General features: G+C 38.7%; 1 long non-coding RNA gene across 1 annotated transcript; it reads left to right on the top strand.

Moving 5' to 3' along the window:
- The first annotated feature begins 2,192 nt into the window (after nucleotides 1-2,192).
- On the top strand, nucleotides 2,193-5,759 carry LOC143305654 (uncharacterized). Its single transcript, XR_013062718.1, has 3 exons — nucleotides 2,193-2,429; nucleotides 3,549-3,667; nucleotides 4,000-5,759. It is a non-coding gene; the product is annotated as an uncharacterized LOC143305654 (long non-coding RNA).
- Nucleotides 5,760-12,916: the final 7,157 nt, after the last annotated feature.

Below are 12,916 nucleotides of genomic sequence, written 5' to 3'. Positions count from 1 at the left end.
AGAAAGGAGTAACGATTAGAAAGCGACTATGAGACAGTTTTAATGAAATATTCGATTGATTGAGAAAATACCAAATTCTCTTTGAGTATCATCGAAAATCCTTGGAAAAATCTTTGTAGAATCTTTGAGAAATCTAACTTTCATAGTCCTGTTCAGTTCTATTAGCCCGTTGTAAATTTATTCAAAGTAATTAATAGATAACCATCTAGTTACAACGAATCTACACGAAATACCTCGTTTATATTTTATTCACTTGTAGGCTATCGAATCGCGATACTTCTGATAACTGTTCCATCCCCTCAATGGTGCGATAATATTTTTCCTGAACGGCTGGAGAAGAAATACGGGAAGCAGAAAGTAAGATGTAGCGTGTACCTTAATGGAATTTCCACTCACACGAATTGCTGCGACCGAATGATCCACAGGGAAATACTTGTTCGTGCTTTTCTTGCTTCTTCTCACTTGTCGTCGCGATCTTACATCATCTTATAAATATATAACAATTCCGAATTCCTTTTGGTGAAATTTTGAAATCTAGATAATTGGATTTTTATAACAGGTCCGATAATGTCATCTCGAGTTTCCAAAGATGAAACAATTTTACAGAAATCACGATGGGAATATTAATAAATTTATTGAAAATGAAATTGTTCTGTTAATTCGACGAACAGAATTTTCCTAACAGAAACGAAAGGCATTTTTCATTTCTCTGTGTACCAATAGCAAATGAAAAGTTAATATCCGCAGGAAACAATCGTGGCACCGTCCGCGTAAAGGGAGAACACGGTGCATGTTTCATACTTCGATCACATAACGATCATTTATCGATGCAAACGGAAACCTATGTACGTACATCGCTCGACAGGAAAGTGAATACAAGCTGGCGCACGATCGAGCGTGGTCGATCGAGACGAAAAAATCGAGTTGACCGATTCGTTGGTTATTCCATTAACTTTGGTAGGCGCCGGTAACGAAGCGAGCTTCGGTTCAGGGTGCAATGTAAATTGCCGGCGAAACAAAAAGAGAGAAAATTGAGAGACGAATAGCGGCGGTAGCCGAGGTGCGTATGGAATTTCCGGTGATGTCCTTTGAGCCTTCGGTGGCTGAATCAAGTAAAATGCATCCGGAACTGACGCGCCCGTGTAGTTTTTCCTTTTCTTTCCATATGATCGATCGATTCCATGTTCTCTTTTTAGAAACTATTTTGTATAACGTACAATAATTGACAGTATTAAATATATTTTATAATAAATAAAAATTGATATGTTTTCTCTACATACCAGATGAATTCGTTGAATTTCCTTCGAACTCTAGCACGGCTTCATCGTCCCCAAAGGGTTAATTTTTCAAAGTTGAATGGAACGATAAAGATCAAAAGTTTCGGTGAAAAAAAAAATTCATCGACTTACGTTTTCCGTACGTACCATCCCCGGGAAGATTAATGTTCGCTCGAGGATTATTCAGAAGCTGCTCCAAGAAGATACGTTGGTATTTCTGACAGAACTTTTTCGTTTCTACCCTTTGTACGTTGCTGACACGTGGATCGATAGCAGATGGATACCGTAAACAGTAGATATTCTTCGAGCTCTAATTTCCAACCACAATACCCCTGTCCGCTTCGTTTTCACCGAATTTCAACGTTCGAAACGGAATAATGAAATTGTATCAATGATACGTAAATCATGGATCATGTTTCCAATTAGATAGCATAATGAACGATGAATTCCATTGAACGTTCTTCTCGGGAAATCAGCTCGAAGCGGTATCCGTATCGTCTTTGTTTGATTTCAATTTCTCGAGGAATGGAAGTGAAAAAATATTTGTCTGCCAATCCAACGGGTAAACGTATCAAGAAATCTAATAATGTAATTGCACAGAAGGAGAGAGAATCGACGTAGAACCTGCTTCCAAAGATGAAATATCGCATAAAGAAGAGAAGAATATTGCTGCTACCTTGTGATATTATAGTGTTAATTAATTTTACAAAAATTAGAACAATGTTGATCAAGAAATAACAATGACAGAGGAGAGTAAATAACACAGAAGGTAAGGACCATTCGTTTCCATTCACGGCCGTCTATATGTTCATCGATTCGCCATTGATTCCCGTAGTAGTGCACCTGTGGCACCAAATATATACCTGCTCGGCGTGTGCATGAAATATATCGTCTTTGGTCCGATAAGATCCCGGGACCTTCTCGAGACGGGCGTCACTGACGATAAAGTCGAACGTTGTAACGACGATCCGTCACTCGGCCGTTTTATCGTCGCCGTGAAACCTTTGCGAGAAAGATAATACCGTGGGACAAGTAGGAACTTTCCGTAGTCGTTCGTCATTGATCGCGTCGTCGACGGGAAAAATGTTTTCGCGAGTTCTACTCTCGTTTCTGCTTTCTTCGCTCGCTCTTTGCCTGGCGGCGGACGACGTGGTACGTATCCCCATCGTTTGCTACAATTCTGTCAAATTTCGCTTCGATTTAGGCTGACGTGAACGAACAGCTTCAATCAAGCATAGTAATTAAACGATGTCTTAATTTCTTGATACGCGTCGAAAACTGGATTATAAAGTTTCGTTGCGATATCGCCGCTTATGGGATTAACGCTTTCTTGCGCAACACGCGTCAAAAATTCTAACAGAATATAGTTTAAAAATGTCTAAAAAGATTGTTTGACAGGTGTAGTATATCTTCTTAGTCGTAAATCACTTTTCGCCGAAAACTTTGAACAACGAACGGTTGAAAGGTGTCGCGCGTTTCTCGGCGAATTCCGCGAATTTTCGACGGATTTTCAGACTGTCGGCGGAGACGGTTGCTCGCGGCAAACGAGGTAATTCACGGCAGCGAACGTCGCGAGATATTAGTCGACAGGTGAATGCAAGCTGGCAAAGGAAAGCGCGGAGGTTCGGGAGTTAAACGCGGCAACCGGTGTTAAATTCCTAGCCTAACGAAGTCGTAGGCGTTCGACGCTCTTCCGGCAACTTTAAACCGGAAGTTGGACCGTACTAGCCGACTCTATAACTGTCGCTTGCTTCCTTGCCGCGCTCACCGTCTCGTAAACTTCCCGCCGCGCTTCGAGTCCGGCCAGTTGTCGCGCGATTATGCTGTTTACGCGGCTGATATTGCGTTTTCGGCTCTCGCGATTCTAACGAGGCGAGTTGAAAGTTTTAACGAGAACCGGAAGACGTCTGAAAATCGTCGAATTTCTCTTTCTCTTATTAAACTTCCAAATTTCCAAATTTCTTATCCTTTAATTAATTCTCTTAAAGGCACTTTTGTTTACCGATCGATATTCCGGTTCCGTTAAACGGTACAAAATGGTGGTAACACGTGGCGCACGTTGGAAACAAGGCAAAGCAACGGGGAATGTTGGGAGAATACGCGTCGAAAACTGGATTATAAAGTTTCGTTGCGTTATCGACGCTTAAGGGTTTAACGCTTTCTTGCGCAACACGCGTCAGAAATTCTAATCAGTTCCTTGTTGCACTTTGGAATTTAATCGAGCTTCTTGGTCAACGTCTCTGACCTACTCACGGAATCTATACGTTTCAGAAAACAACCACTGAGGCTAACGAAAATTCCGTTCTATCGGAATCGGCAATGCTCCTGACGGTTTCTGCTTGCTCAGCTGGATCCGTCTTACTCGTCATCATTCCCTCGTTGATTTATCAGTAAGTATTTTCTTAAAACGATTGTCAACGTGTCGGTAATCAGGTGATGTTATTTACTATTTACTCGATATCCATTGATTGTCGCGTCACACGGGACGCACGCTTTACGCTAATGAAAGAAGGTGTTCTTTGAAGATGATAAGGTTAATCGCGTCCGCTAATGAAATCGCCCCGTACCTTGCCTCCGCTTTATCGGTTTAATCTGTGTCGTATATCACCTGATATCTGATCACGGTCTCCCTTTCTCCAATCAAATTACGTCTACGTCGAGCTCCTACACTTCTAGCAGAATCACGTGGCAAACAATGATATTTCTCGGTTTTGTTTTTCAGCAAACTCATCCGGAGGGATACGTACGGCAAGGTTTTCTAAACAAGGCCAACATTGACATCGAATAGGGTAAAGGATCCATGTACCGTGCGTGGCATGAAAGCTTTTGAACAATTTCAAAATTTTTTATTTATTCTGAGAATTTTAACTAATTATTAAACATTTCTATAAGTTCGGTCCATTACCTATAATAATAAGTATTATTATTATTTCTAGTTCAGTCCTTTACCTATAATAATAATAACTATTATTATTTCTATAAGTTCGGTCCTTTATCTATAATAATAATAATTATTATTATTTCTATAAGTTCAGTCCTTTACCTATAATAATAATTATTATAATTATAATTATTATATTAATTATTATTATTATTATTGGAATGCTTAATAATTAGTTAAAATTCTCAGAATAAATAAAAAATTTTTTTATAATTTTAATTATTATAATAGTAATAGTTTAAACAAATTCGAGACAATGCGAAGGGATGTTAAATATGTATAACCGAATAAACGCACATCAATTGGGGATCTCGTGACATGACAACCACCGCTGTTCACATTATCCAAATTTTCTACATATATATTTTAAGCAAATTGGTTCATCACTGGCTACGAGGGCTCTCCGGATGATCGTCCGCATTCATTTTTAACGAGGCTAGGAAAATATAAAATATTCAAAATCATCGATTCATTTCCTGAACGTAGTAATATTATTTCGTTGCTTCGATGGTGGAGAGTTTTTTAGCGATCGTCGAATGGCGAGATAGGTAGGTTGAAATAAACTTTCAAAGCCTGCGAATGATCACTGTTTGAAGTTCGCGTTCGTGAGGACTTGATAACGGGATTGCAGCGAGCCGATGGAGGCTGCGTTTTCGTTCGTTGCAGCGAGCCGATAATTTCAGAGAAATGGAGAACGTCGCGTCGGTTTGGATAACGGCAGCCTGCCGGTCCCCGTGTTTGTTAACGCACCCTATTGAATAATAATTCTCTCTGTCAACTAAATCGAGTCGGATAATGAAAACGTCGACCTCGTTTATTTACCGAAAAATAAATTAAAAGAAGGAATTAGAGAATATTGAATATCGATGATGTTTTTATATTGCCATTTTAATCCAATTTTAAGCCTTCCCCTGATACGTCAGGATTGTTAATTTTTGATACTTTGATACCATCAGAAGTGTGAATTGAATACCTAGATGACAGTATCAAGAATAAGAAATCTCGTTTGCGTGTAACACGAAGTTGAAAAGATTCGTTCGTTTATGAAACGTGTCGAAAAAAAAGATTTTGCGATTTTGAACATGACGAAATGTCGATCGTAAAATCGCGTCTTTCCTGGAGGAAGCAGGCGCGATAATGTAAACCAGTGTACATAAAATTTTGACGGGGTTGAAATGGTAATATAAAGTTTAATGCGGCCTCGAACTTCCGCGGATTATGATCGAGGAAGGCTTATCGTCGGAACTCTGGTATTCCCTTTCTCATCGCATTGCAAATTAGAAACGTTTCTTCGAGGCATGACAATGCGGAGGTTTTATGCCTCGCGGAAAGCTCGCAGGAATATTTCGAAGGAACTCGCTTCACGATCTAGCTGCCGCAACTTTTTTCCACCCGGTTCGCATATATACGTACAGTTTCAAAGTGTAATTTCATTCGACTCCGTGGAATAGCACGGGAACTGGGTGTCGTTGAGTGTTATAATTCTTTATATTTATTGGAACATGTAATGTGCCCTCCAAGGTTGAAACTTGCCTCCGTCAACCCAGTTTATCGATCGTCCACTAAGAAATATTACATTTTAAATAAATAAAATATTATATATGAAAACATGAATTCCTGATTTATTATCTGATGATAATAGGCTGTAGTTTCGATCGTCGGTATAATATCAGCGAAAGGTAAGCAGATATATACTAAATAATCATTTTACTTCGATTGCAATTTGAAAAAGGTTCTGTTCCCGCCATCTACTGGTAGCACATTGCATTTCCGCTCGTCGTTAGAAAAGTCTCGCCGAGACTATCTCAAATCCGTTGCGTTTGTGTGGCTAAGTGGTTGCAGTCAAAAGTTACAGAGATTTCAATTTTTCTATAGAAAGTCTATGGGTCGCACATTTTATCTTCGGGGTCCCTAACACCCCGGGATGATATTCGGTATGCAGACAGAGTCACCGGTATATTCTTATATTTCCTTCTTTCAATGTTTTATACTCTTTCTAGGTCTAATCTTTCACTATTATAGGTCATATCCATTACTATCTTACAATTACTATCTCGCGATTTGTTTGCTATTTAGGTCTTATATTTTGCTATTTGTTTTTATATTTCACTTGTCGGTATTACCTACCGTCGGTATAATTGTCACGTAATTTGTCGACGTCAAAACCTGAGTTTGCATACCGACATTATGGCATCTGGGATGTTAGGGATCCCGATGCACCGGTGGCGCTCTCTGCATTCAGACCTGATAGTATCTTGGGGTGTCGGGGACCCCGGAGATTACCTCCGCGCACCGACCTAATATCATCTTGGGGTGTCAGGGACCCCGGTGACTGTCTGTCACGGTATGCAAAGGCTGTTACCGGCGCGTCATTGGCGCAGCGGGATCCCTGACACCACTGGATGAAATCAGGTCCGTATAAAGAGGGCACAACATGTATAATAATCGTCCTCTAATTTCTTTTAGGAGTTTATTTAATTTACTTTATTTATTTTCTTTGCTTTCAGTTTACCCCTTTTATTTCACTTTTTCCAGTTGTTTATATAATTTTATTCCTCTTTATAGACCAAAGCCACCCCCTTCAGTTATTAATTATTTTACTCTTCTTCATGGGCCAAAACTCACACTTCCTAACTATTTATTATCCTACGCCTCATTATGGACCACGGCCTCCCATGGCAGATATTTATTTCTTCATTCTCTTTATGAGCCTCGCGGGGACTACCACTAAATCACTGTATTTACGTATCCCTTACATCCTTGCATCTCTCACATCTCTGCATCCCTTACATCCCTGAATTCCTTATATCTCTGCATCCCTTACATCCTTGAATTCTTTGTATCCTTGCATTCTTAACATGTCTACATCACTTACGTCCCTGTATCTCCTACATCCTCGTATGTCTTACATTCCTGCATCCTTTACACCTCCACATCCCTTACAACCCTGCATCCTTTACATCCATGCATCCCGTATATCACTGCAACCCTTATAATAAATATATTATAAATACACTGGTTCGAGTACAGGTAAGTAAAGGTAAGTAAAGGTAAGTAAAGTCTCGTGAGTCTCATTTTTTTCAAATCAAATTTAGTTCCCCTTTTTGCCGCCAGAGGGCGCTGTTTCGACGTCGAGTCAGCGCCCTCTGGGGGGGGGGGGAAAGGAACTAAATCATGCAAGAATTTTGGCCCTCTGGTGGCAAAAATGCGAACTAAATTTTCGATGTCGAGCCAGCGCCATCTGGTGGCAAAAAAGGAACTAAATTTGTACCAAAATTTAAACTATATCTTTTAAACAATGGTACTGATAAAAAAGGGAAACAAATCCGCAAAAAGGAATGCAGGAATGTAAGGGATGCAGGGATGTAAGGATTGCACAGATATAACGGATGCAGGTATATAAAGAAAACAGGGATGTGAAGAATGCAGAGATGTAAAGGATATAGTGATGTAAGGAATGCTGGGTGTAAGGGGTGCAGGGATGTAAAGGATGCACACAGGAATAATAAAATTAACACGTTCTTCCTTCTAATGAGTTTATTCAATAAGGTAAGAAGATAAACACAACAAATTAATTGAACGCAGAAGATAAAATAAGGGTATATGTATGTTTAACAGGTAGATCCTCACCTCTCGGCAGTCGCTATAATACTGAGAGGTTTCACTTTGCTGTCGGTCGAACGATTGTCAACGGTGTCACAGCCAGCTACCTTTACTGAAATCGGTGGGGGCATTTTTTTTTTTTTTTTTTTTTTACGTGGTGGAAATCTTCTACAAGACACCCGTCACACCCTTGGGGGGGGAGGACGGGTAGTGTGGGATTTTTACCCACTAAAACCACCACGGTGACCTTCACTGACGTTGTAGGGAAGCTCTGGGCAGTTAAGTATAACGCCGGAGCCTCCCCCGTCTTGCGTGCTTGGCGTTTTTTCCAGGGGAGATCTAAAGTCGAACCCCCCTTAGAGCCAATCTTCTTGACCAACAGCGGAGGTCACCCCCGCTGCCGGGTAATCTGCGACCCCAGATTATGCGTTCTACAATATTGTTACGCAGCCAGATACTTTGAATTTCTGGTTTTGCAACATTGTTACGCGTACTGAATGTAGAGATGTATAGGATGTGGGGATATAAGAGATGCAGTGATATCAGAAATACAGGGATTGATTTTGACTTATTAAAGATCAAATGATTATTGAATTTTGTATATATGTGTAAATAACTGAGAAAAGAAGTTAAATACAGTGAATAACTGAAATTAGAGGAGAATTTAAGTCAATTAAATAACTGCGAAAAGTAATTACGAGCACTAAATAAATAACTCTGACATGAAATTGGGAAAATTATATAATAACTTAATCTATTTATCAAAGTGCATGAAGTAAATACAAGTTTGTCAAACAATTACAATAACAGTAACATTAAAAAGTGTAAATTGCACCCTCAAATGAAACGAAATTAATTTCACTTGCAAGGAACACAGTCTTTCCTTGATTCTTTAGTTGCAGTCTTTGCACTACGTTATCCTACACCTTCTAACCCTACCATACCAAATGTACTTTCATTCCATCTTCTATAACAATGCTAAGAAATGTTCTACAGTTAGAAGATTGTAAAATTTCGAACGACAAGGAAGAGGATACTTTTAAGCTCGCTACTTTGCCATGGAAAATTTTTGCAAACCGCGACAAGAGTTGAAAGAATTCGTCTACAATGTTACCACGACAGATACAAATACTACCATGGTACACACTGTGGTGCTTTCTCACCATAGTGTTTCTTATAAGTGGTCCATTGTACTCACCGCAAACGTTTCCGACGCAGGCGATATATCCATTCTTGATGAAACATCAGCCATTGAAGTGCTCCATATTTTTCCATCAATGGTCGATTAACTTTCAGGTGTCATCTGGTATGACCATCGATATTCAGGTCTCTTTTCTTTCGCGATTCGCAGCTGCTAGATTTAGGCCTTTGGCGATGTAGTTGCGAGTTCGATGGTAAGTTACACACCTCCATAATACAGCACAGTCTCAAGACGATATGTTACAGTTCGTCTATATCAGAAGAGTAATAAGATTTCATAATATATCATTCATCAAAAGGAACAGCTACCTACATATTAGTTTCGATGTAGATACCCTACTTCCCTTCATTTACGAATGATTTGATAATGAACAGTACATGAATTCTACCACAATTCAACTTCTGATGAAAGAAAAGCGTAGCAGTTAAAGCAACAATAATACTGTAATTTAGTTATTACCCACAGCTAACATTGCAACACAACACTCGAAGTAAATACAAAGAATAATATGGTAAACTAGAATGATACTGTGCGTGTAAAACTCGATCGCATCGTAATGAATGATTAATAAATTTGAAGGGTCGATTTCCATAGGCCTTGTGCGAAAAACTTCCATCAGTATAGAAGCTGTCTGCGCTCAGAACGATCAGTACATCCCGATTCTAAAAGAATATCCAACAAGATGATCCTGACTTTTCACAAAGTGTTCGATCTACTCGAATTGGCGGGAAAGTTGACGTGTACCTGGCCGGAAGATTCGAGCACCAGCAAGTGGACAAATGTTTTACGTAATTTTCGTTGGATCTTCGCGTTGATCAATGTGGTCGTCTTATTAATATCCTTAGCGTTGGGTGTCTATCACCATCGAAGAGATTTCCTCCTCCTAATGAAAACCATGTCCGAGGTCAGTGCAACCCTGGATGTATTCTGTGACCTGGTCCTCTGCAAAATGAACAGCACCCAACTACAGGTAATCATAGTCTAGTATATAAGAAATCTAAAATTACATTAAATATCTACATAACGTTATATTCAATACAGACTTTGATTCAAAGAATCAGGAAGTATTTGGAGACGGCAAGCGAGTACGAAAATCACGTTGTACAAAGCTACCTGGATCGTTACAAAGAATTTTACTCAGTGATCGTAGTAGCTTACATTGCAACTGGAATTTTCTTCACATTGGCGCCATTATTCTTGGGCCAAAATCTACCAGCGGATGGTTGGATCCCATTCTCCACCGAGTCCTTTGGAATATATTGCATAGTTTACTTCGTAGAAGCTTATTGCATCTGGCAGGCAGCACTCATCTTCGTCGTCGACATCATGGTCGTTACTCTCTTCTGTTTTACCGCTGCCAGACTGGATATATTAGGCTCGAAGTTAAAACAAGTAAACTGCCGCGAGCTGCTGGTTAACTGTATCAAAGAACATCAAGAGATAATAGGGTAAATTAACGCTGTTTTATAGTAGAGCTTTCTTAACCACTTTAGAAATTGAATTGAATTTTTTAATGGCAATGGGTGTTTTGTATTAGATTTTTGGAAGATACCGAAGACGCTGTTCAATCTTTGCTATTTAAAATGAACGTTACGATTGGGATCGCTGTCGTATCAGCAACGTTTCCGATGCTTTACGTAAGTTTAACTAAATTTTAACTAAAGTTAAACTAAGTTTAAATAAATTATCATTATTGTGAATCAATATTTTTTGATAACTTTAGAACCAATCGTTGGCTGTAACGGGGCAGTTTTTGAGTATGCTTGTATCAGTCTGTGCACGAATGTACATTGTGTCCTGGCCGGCTGACGATTTGAAAGAAAGTGTAAGCTTGCAAATAATAAAATTGTTCGAGATTCATTGAACATGGAACTGTACGATGCCTGTTTCCAGAGCCTACGATTCTCAATGTCGGTTAACAATATTCAGTGGATAGGAAAGTCACGAAAAATGACAAACATCGTATTGATTATGATGCAGAGGAGTCAGAAACCATTCCTGGTTTCAATGGGTGGTTTGTTTCCAGCACTTTCATTGGAGTATTACTCGCAGGTAAGCAGGTTTATGTAAATTTCATTGAGATTAATTTTGACGTATTGAAAATTACTATAATTATTGTTTACGATGGTTCTTCAGTTTTTGACTACCATATCATCCTATTTTATGGCAATGAGAACCATGATAGAACCTTAATTTTTCCGGTATGTATCCCGTGCAAAATTACAATCAACTAGTTTGTATTTTTAATAAAAATTGCACAACGTTAAGTTTCCTTTTAGATTCACTATACAACCAAACTCGATTATTGAATAATTTTATCAAAACTGATTCACTATGTGCTTCAAAACAATGTGATAGCTTTCAATGTGTTCATCTAACATCGACTTTCGTTTCTTTTCATTTGTCTATTATTAGAAGTTCTTAAAATAATTGCATTATTTCAGTTGAACGTGGAAAACGAAGTAAGATATCAAGTCATCACGTAGATTATTGTACAATTAATCTCTCCAATAAACTGTACACTTAAATAAATGAAAGAAATTATTTTTACCTGCAAAGAAAGCTGCAGTACATTTGTAAATTGAAGTGCATAACTTCTTTGGCGGTTACACAACGACTTCACTGTTAAGGGTTGAAAACCGCCGCAGCTGAAGAAATGATGTATAAAAGATAGGTAAATCTACCAATTAACTTATTTCCGCAGGCAACTATTTTCTATAATGTTCGCTGCATCTAACGTTGCACCGCAGCACACCTGTAATCACTTTGCAAGAAGAATATTACCAATCGCGATATTATGCGTGCGAAATTCAATTCTATTTCGGTGAATAATTAATCAATTCGAAGGATCGATTTTCATCGTCCGTTCTTCCTTGAACACTTCTATCAGTATAGAAGCTGTCTTCGCTCTAGAACAGTACCTAATATAATGATCGCGAATATTCACGAAGTACTGTGTCTGCTCGAATTATTTGGAACGTTCACGTGCACCTGGCCAGGAGATTTGAATTCTAGCAAGTGGAAAATCATTTTACGTGACATTCGTTGGACGTTCACGGTTATCAGCATCGTTCTCTTGATGATATCCCTGGCGTTTGGCATCTATCACTATCGAAACGACCTTACCATCCTGATAAAGACCATCTCCGAATTTACTTCGCTCGTGGAGGTGCTCTTGAACCTACTGCTGTGCAAAATCAACAGAGCAAAATTGGAGGTTGCATTTGTTTAATGTATTGACTCTTTGAGGTAGAGGATCTTTTTAAGTGTACTTTTCACTGGGTCGAATATATTTTTTTTCTGTAAAGCGATATCATGTACTGAAGTGTTAAATATATATTGTTAATTGAAAAATATTTTGATCAATGGAATTTTAGAGTTTATTAACAGGGAATAATAATTAATATTTAAGAATACTCAAATGTGTTTTAGTTTCTGTATTTTTTCAGAGTGTGAAATGTCGCCTTTGTGGCAACATTCGACCTAGTGAATAGAAATGTGGGTTAGAAAGGGTTAAAAAGAACGAAATTATGATAACTTCTCTGTTTGCATTTTTATGAATGACTTTTCATTGACTATAGATTTTGATCAGAAGAATGAAGATGCACCTGGAAACAACAAACAAATATGAGAACAAAGTTATACAAAGTTACATAGATCGTTACAAGAAATTCTACTCGATGGTAGCGATGTCGTACATTTCAACTGGAATTTTATTCTGTTTGATGCCGTTATTTTCGAAACAAGAGCTACCAGCGGATGGTTGGATACCATTTTCCATCGAGCCCATTGGAATATATTGTATCGTTTACTTCGCGCAAGTATATTGCATTCTGCAAACTGCACTCAGCTTCAGCTTCGACTACGTGATTGCTATCCTCTTCTGCTACACCG

The sequence above is a fragment of the Osmia lignaria genome, chromosome 9, assembly GCF_051020975.1.
Source record: "Osmia lignaria lignaria isolate PbOS001 chromosome 9, iyOsmLign1, whole genome shotgun sequence".
Classification (NCBI taxonomy): domain Eukaryota; kingdom Metazoa; phylum Arthropoda; class Insecta; order Hymenoptera; family Megachilidae; genus Osmia; species Osmia lignaria.
The sequence above is the reverse complement of the archived record's forward strand: the minus strand, read 5'-3'. Positions and strand labels throughout refer to the sequence as shown.